Source organism: Ranitomeya imitator, chromosome 4, assembly GCF_032444005.1.
Source record: "Ranitomeya imitator isolate aRanImi1 chromosome 4, aRanImi1.pri, whole genome shotgun sequence".
In the NCBI taxonomy this organism is placed as follows: domain Eukaryota; kingdom Metazoa; phylum Chordata; class Amphibia; order Anura; family Dendrobatidae; genus Ranitomeya; species Ranitomeya imitator.
In genome coordinates, this window is record NC_091285.1 from 691,077,920 (window position 1) to 691,086,198 (window position 8,279).

Here is an 8,279-nt window from a genome sequence, read left to right on the forward strand (position 1 = left end):
TTGAGGGTTTTTTGTAGACTGCAAAGTTCTCTTTACTATCTTTGCTCTATCTAGAATATCGGGCCTCACTTTGCTGAATCTATTTCATCCCTACGTTTTGTCTTTTCATCTCACTCAGTCATTACATGTGGGGGGCTGCCTTTTCTTTTGGGGTATTTCTCTGAGGCAAGCCAGGCTTGTTTTTCTATCTTCAGGCTAGTCAGTTTCTCAGGCTGTGCCGAGTTGCATAGGTAGTGTGTCAGGCGCAATCCACAGCCACCTTTAGTTGTGTTTAGGATAGGTTCAGGTATTGCAGTCTACAGAGATTCCACGTCTCAGAGCTCGTTCTATTGTTTTTGGGTTGTTGTCAGATCACTATATGTGCTCTGATCGCTGGTACACTGTTGGTACTCTGTGTCACTGAATTGCGTTCATAACAGGATCTCTTCTCATCTCAGAAAGGACGTGACCTCACCAAATGCTCCTCTTCTTGTCAGTGTTTCTTCAGAAAAGTCTGAGAATATCTTAATCTTTCCAAATGGCGTTGGGAGGTTGTAATTTTCCTTTATGTATTCTGTGATCTTTTATTTTGTCTGAACAAAGTGAAAGCGCATGATTACGTCCCTTGGTAACTCTGGGGAGATGTTTTTTTGTTCTTGGCAATGTGTGAATTCTCTCCACCTTTGTGTCCACTTCTTTAATGTCTGGAATGGTTTTCTTTATTAAATCCTGAATGAGATGTTGGCGTTTGGATTGTGTGATACTCTCCGGAATACCTCTCATCTTCAGGGTATTTCTTCTGTTTCGGTCCAGATCTGCCATCTTTGCTTTTAGATTTATTTCCTCGTTCATTTCTTTCTGGTCCTCATTAGTTGATTCTATGGCTCGTTCCATGTTATTTATCTTTCTATCATACACTTCCAGTTTAGTATTAATATTTTCTATTGAGTTTTGGATAACATTAAATTGCTTTTCTATGCTTTTTTGAATTGACTTGCAAAATGCTTTACGGGCTTCAGTTATATATGCTTCTGTTGATACATTGGTCTAATATTCTCCCATGGGTCGCCTTGATTTTTTTTTTTTGACGTGCGGTGGTATGCTGATCATTTTACATTAGGTGAGTCACTAAAATCCCTTCTTATAGAACAATTTCTTTTGATTCTAATGAATTCTCCCACAGGCATATTGTGTAACAAGTTTTGGATGACATGAGTTTGGTATAAGAATGGTAATATATTAACTCTTGGTGACCCCCCTACTGGTGCGGAGGGTGACATTTAGAAAATTAACTTTTTCACATTTCTGAGCGATAATCCATTCAATTTCAAATATACTCATCGTTTCGATAAAGAAAAATGCATTCCCCTCATCTGTCCACACCAGCAAGAGGTCATCAATATATACTTGAATACAGAAAAGGCTGCTACCCTTGTGCCACAGCAAATATAGCGATAGAACAAGAAGAGGCACCAGAAGCGGTGCAGATAGTGTGATGTAAGCTTTATTAGATAACAATCAGTGCAAACATTAAAAACCTGTAAAAATTACATAAACGTGAAGCACAGTTTAGACTCCCAATGGGGCATATAGATAAATCTAATATATAATTGCCTAGAATACTACTTCCTGCCGTGGCTTTGTCCGGAGCTAATGTCCGGAGCTAATGTCCGGAGATAAGTGACGTCAACAGTGTCCAGTGTCTGATTGGTTGCCGCCTGCTGCGAGCGACCAATCAGAAACGTGCCGTACTGTGACACACTCCACCCGCCATTTTGGTGTGATTTTTGAATTTTTACCTCACAGCAAGTTTCTACTGCGTGGAGGCGGGCCCAGTGACGTTGCTCTTCAAGCTCCTGCCGAATTTCGTCAAAAAAATGATAATACCATTTACCAAAACTATATATATTTAGTTGTGAAGTGGTTCAGTGACATTTTCACACCAATTTTGAACTTTTGTTTGGTGTTTTCTCCATATACTGCCTATTATTCACTGACTGTTATACTGAGAGACTGCGGTTTATTAACCTCTTCTTTGCCACATTGGGTATATTGCTCTATTATTTGCCACATAAGGACATTGTCCATTATTGCCCAGCAATTTCTCTGCAATATAAACTGCCTATTTATTAATATCTGCATTCCTGCAAAGAACTATTGCCTATTATTAACTGGCTATTTTCCTACTACCTGACACTGCCTCTTATTAACCTGTTGTTTGCCACCACCACGCTTAAAGCTGTTTAGCTTAGCCAACATGAGCTCTAATAGTAAGGATACTAATGACACAGAGCCCAAAGCTGCTGATGGCGCACGTAAGATTAGGTCTGATATAAAGTATACTAATAATGCAGAGCAAAAAGACGCCGATGCCGCACGTAAGCGCAAACAGCGTGCTAACAAGAGTACAGAGGATAGATGCAAGCGCATGGACGTACCTTAAATAACAAGAATTGTCAAGAGCTGGTGAGTGCAGCCATTTTGTGTTCTTTCTTACTATTATTTATTAATTGTATTATTCTTACATTTGAATAAATAAAGTATATATGGATTCTAGACTCCCGATTCTTTAGAATCGGGCTGCCATCTAGTATACAATAACCATAAAATGATCCACCAGACAGGAATACTATAGTGGGTAAGTTTCATATATACAGAGATGATTCCACACATTTGCATATAGATATATCAATCTAATTGTCTTTCGAACAACTAGTGCCCAAAAATATGGCACGGAGTCAAATAACGAAATCATTTTTTTGCTACAGATATCTATACACAGAGACCTCAGATACGTACCGGCTACAATAAAAATCAACCATTATTCCACACTACAATAACAGTCTATATATTAGTCATATAAAATAGCAAATTGTGTTCATCCCTGATAACAAGAACACCAAAGCAAAATATAGTACAGATAATACAGTCATAAAGTGCTGATAGATAAGGCAAAGCTTAGCTTATGGGAATAAGCTGGGGGCTCATGATGCCACAATAAGAACACGCTGTCCCAAGATATTCATAGTTAACAATGGCGGCCTATCTGAAAGCTAACCATATTTACCCAAGTCTGTGAAAGATTAAGAATAGGCCGCATCTGCCGCGACTTTTGCGTGCAGATCGGCGACCTCATGGCCGATCCCACACTAGGATCGGGTTTCATGAAACCCGACTTTGCCGAAAGTCGGCGATTTTTGAATGTATCCGATCCGTTTCGCTCAACCCTAGTAGAGAGTAGTTTTCAAAGAGCCATTCTCCTCTGTGGCAATTCTCACATCCATAAAGGCTATATCATTGCCTCCCATTTCATATGTGAATTTTAGACCCAAACAGTTCTCATTCAAAAATTCCATGAAGGAGCCAAAGGTGGTTGGGTCACCCGTCCCCAAAGACCACGGTGTCCTCCCACCATCCCAGGAGCAAATTTGCGTATGTGGGCACACAGGGGCTACCCATTGCGGTGCCCCTGAGCTGGTGGTAGTATCTGCCGTTAAACAGGAAGAAGTTAAGCCGAAGGACATATTCCAATAGTTCCATCACAGTTATTGTGTGGAAACATATGGTTCCCTCTTGTACTGGTGAAATACTCGACTGCTTTGAGGCCTGCATCATAATGTGTGCTAGAATTCAGAGCCTCCACATCAATGGAAAACAATGTTGTACCAGGTTCTACTGTAATTCCATCTAACTTGGTTAGCAAGTCTGTAGTATCCCTTATGTATGACAGCAAGGACACAACAAAAGGTCTCAGAATTTGATCAAGGCAGACGCCACTATTCTGGGCCAAGGCGTCTATCCCCGAAACAATTGGTCTCCCTCTTAGAGGTGGATAGCCCTTATGAATTTTTGGGACCGCGTAGAATGTAGCGATAACTGGATTTTTAGATAAAAGTGTGAAGGGACAAATTAAGAAAGATTCTCCATTTTGTGCTTTGACTCCATTTTCTTGTTGGTTAAAGATACATTCTGTTATTTAATTAGGTAAAAGGTTACAGCTGCCATGAAGTAATTTTATCTTGTTTTTCATAAGCCTGTTATTCAACTAGGCTATGGTTCATAATTGGTATAAAGACCTTGAGAGTTCTAACTCGAGCCAGGGAGTTGACTCGGGGGGTGTATCGCTATACAAGACTGAGGCACCTGTTATGTCTTTTTTATGCCAAGAAGACATGACCATATCTGTAGTTTCCATTTTTTCTGTATCCTCATGGGTTAAGTTTTTCCTGCATTCTTATAGGTTAAGAACTGTGAGCGTGTTCTTATGCTGATTGGTTGAAGTATAATTTCTGACTATGAAAAGTCATACACAATAAACGGGGGCCCAGAGATCTGCTCGATCCCCCATACAGAGGCACGCGTCTCCGTCTGGTCATTTTCAGTTGCCGGCAACGCCCTGTAGATTAATTTGGAAATCACTGAGTCAACCGTGAAGGATCAATTTAGATCCTCCCTCAACAAAAGATAATCAAATTCATTTTTCGAAATCAAAATGGCCTCTTTGGCCCGTGTTAGAATATTATTCAGATTTTTCTTTATAGGTGGGGGAAGGGTCCTGGCGCAAAGTTTCATAAGTAGTCTCGTCTGATAGTATGTCCATACGCATTTTAACATAGTCCTGTCTGTTAATCAGTACAGTATTTCCTCCTTTATCTGAAGGTTTTATTATCAATGATGTATCCAATTGGAGACTTTCTAATGCACGTTTTTCCCCTTCAGTTATGTTAGGGATGGCAGGTCTATGTTTGGGACTGATTTTTTTAATGTCTTCCACAACCAATTTTTGAAAGGCATCAATAATCACCTGATCGCCCAATGGTGGCATCCTGTTGCTTTTTACTTTAAGGTCTGTAAAAGGACCTTCCCCCAGATTTCTAGCTCCCTCTTCTGCCAGATCTGTTAGGAGGCGGACATCGTCCAAATCCTCCGGCATTATACCAAGTTGTTGGCATTTATTGCGGTCATTGTGGGCAAAGAATTTCCTCCACCTGAGTTTCCTCAGGAATAGACTGATGTCCTTCACCCATAAAAAAGGGTCAAATCTAGTTGTGGGGACAAATGATAGACCTGCCTGGAGTATGGATTTTTCCTCTGCTATAAGGACATGATCAGATAAATTAATGATGTCATTTCTACCTTCACCCCCTCTGTCGTTTCCATATTGATTTCTCTATCAGCTCACCTACTTGTGAGCCACCATTCGGCCCCGGAGGTGATACCGTATGTCTCTGTTCTCTAAAAAAGATGGTACTATTGAGGAGGTTCCCGATGATGATGGTGAGCAGGTATCTCCCCGTTCTGGTCCCCACCATCTTGCTGTATTGCGCCTCTTCCCTTTCCCCTTATACCTTCTTTAAGACCTGAAAGTCTCCCTTGGATGGTGGTCTTGATCTGATGATTCAATATCAGAGGAAGAGATTTCAGGGTTCGTGGGTGATCTCACACTAGTGGTGGTATTATCCGAGAAATGATGAGCTCTTTTCTCTTTAAATTCCGATAAATCTCTCAGAAATTTTTTATGATTTCTGTCCTTTATGGCCGCCTTATATTTTTCTATTGCTGTTTTTAGGTTTTGTTCCTTGTTGGCAAAGTCGGGCATTAATTTATGTTTAAGAATCTCATCTATCTGTTCTTTTAGTTTTTTTGATGAGGTTTCAAAAGTGACTTTTTCCTCCTCCAAGAGAATTTGCATAAATCTCAGAGAGGAGGCAATCGATTCCCTTTCCCACTTTTCAAGGAGTTTGGGAGACCTATTTCTTAGGGCTGGAATGATAATGATTTTCAGGCGTCTTGGGACAATGCCTTGTTTTATATAGTTATGTAATAACTCTGTTTCCCACCACGATTTGATGTTTTCTTTATATGTGATCAATAATTCAGAGAAGAGACTTGAGATTTGGACCTGTAGATGTATCCGTATCTACCTCTGCTTCAGAGAACACCTTTCTCACCTCATCTAGCCAGTTATTTGTGTATAAGGATCCTGACAGAAACCTGCTATAGCACTTCAAAAAGAGAAACCAACCTAAATGGTAACTATGGTATATTGGAAATAAACTAAACCACAGAAAAACAAAACCCTAAAAGCATTTTTTATTCATAAATATTTAAAAAGACCAAATGATCAACACTAGACAAATACATAAATTATCACCAAACTGAAATTGGGTATTGGTACAAGGGTACTAATCTGGAAAGTGCTGTCGGGGTCGTCACGACAATACCCTTCCTTCACCAGTCATTCCAAATCAGAATAATAGCAGTGGTACCGGAGTGAAGAATGAGTCAGACAAAAGCTGGTTCAAACTCAGTGCCTGCTTGTGTGTCTACATAGTGTAGCAACGTCACAGCAACTGACTTTATTTCCTGATACACAACATTATATGGTCCATTGGGGGAAGGTGTGCAGAGGGCGGGGATAGGCAGGGTTTAAGCAATGTATCTAGTATTCAGTCCTTCTGGTTGGTCTGACATCATATGATGGATCCTCCTTCCTCCACGTCACTTTAAGTTTCCATTTCACCAGAAACGATACTTTAGCTTCAGAAACGAAAGTAGCTTTTTGGCAAGAACAAAAACTAAGGCAAAGGTGAATACTGGCAGCCATCTTAAATACAATTAAATTTGCATTAGCAAGCATAAAGGAAAAACTTATTGTTTCGCAGCATAAGAATATAAAAGTACAAAAGTATATAAAGAAAATATATTTTTACCTTGACAGTGCCAGATTAAAGGTAATGGTACACAAACCTAATGTGGCCCTAATACAGTCCTACACACGCTGTACCTTCCTGACACCCTAAGTTCGACACGGCGCCCCCACTCCGCGATGGCTGTCCCTTCTATCCCTGAAGGCCCTGTCAGCTACCCAACCCAAGACCCACCACCATGCACACAAATAACTAATTCCTTTGGCTATAAAAATATACAACTAGCCTCTCCTAAGATAAAAAATAGAAATAAACCCTCTATTATTCATTAGCGTTTATTGGGAGTTGCCAAACGGTGTCCATTCAAGGACTACAAATTGCCCTCATATTTAAGGCTCATGCTGTAACAGTCATTGGCATGACTAAGAAAAAGAGCAAATCTAAGATGACTATGTATACCTTGTCCTCTAATGTCAAAATAACATCCATCTCTACTCTTTATTAAATTGTGAGCCGAAGGAATAGAAATAGTTTCATAGCGAGCTCTGGTACAGTCCAATAGATATATGCATTCACCAAGTTCTCCTGGTACCGCTGTGCCACATATAGGATCAAATCTATTGCCATAAATGTTTGTGGCCAGCAAGCTATAGAAACTAAAACAAGTTACTTATCTGAGTGACGTAAATTGTTTCATAGTCCACGTCCCATGTGCCCATATACCCATGACACCGTCAGGCATAGAGGCCTTGTCCCCTTACGCTAAAGTATATAACAATCAGAGATGACCTTTTTTCAACAGAACTTTATTTTCCAAACAATGAAGAAATTATGACAAACATGGTCATTATTTTTTCAATATGAAAAACAGAAGTGGGCCTTTTCTTGCCAACAAGCAACTTGCCCTGTCAAATTATAAATTCTTGCAAAAAGAATTGCATATTAATGCAAGTATGTATAGTCCTGACAATACCCATTGGAGGTAGCTGGGTCTGTAGTGAAATTGGGAGTCGTGATGGTCCCTGTTGTTGGGTGTTTCCTCCTTCAGAATAAGTGCTGGCAGGTCGGTTGTATGAGTAAGGCTCTTGCTTGTGGTTCCCTTGGTTTAGATCGGGGCCGAAACAGTCCAAACACCCCCATCAACACCTCGTCATAAGGCAGAATTGGAGCAGGGTCCTCCAAAGCGGTGAGGGACATTTGGACCATTGACCTAAAAAGTGACTGCCTATCCACTGGCAGTGAGCGAGCCTTGCGATCAATTGTTAATGCGAAGAAATCGCAATGGTCCTCAGTTGAGGATTTTTTTTTAGTAAATCCAGGGTATCAGTAGCAACCTGAACCCTTTTATCCTCATTTCTTTTTCTTTTTACTGGGCTCTCCTGCCACCAGGTAGGCAGCTCTCTTCTCAGTTACCACAGCTTCTGCGGAACCAGATGATCCAACAGCTGCTGACGTTGATGTGCCTGCAGCAGCTGCTGAACATGTGGCACCAACAGAAGCTGTGGTAACGGATGGAGAACTGGTCCCTCCCGCTCCAGAGGAACTGCCTGCTCCATCTTCTGAGGGGTCATCCACAGGAGGCTCAGGGGTAGAAAAGTTGCCCTCAGTCCTGTGTGAAAAAAAGAAAACAATACTTAATTATGACGGTGG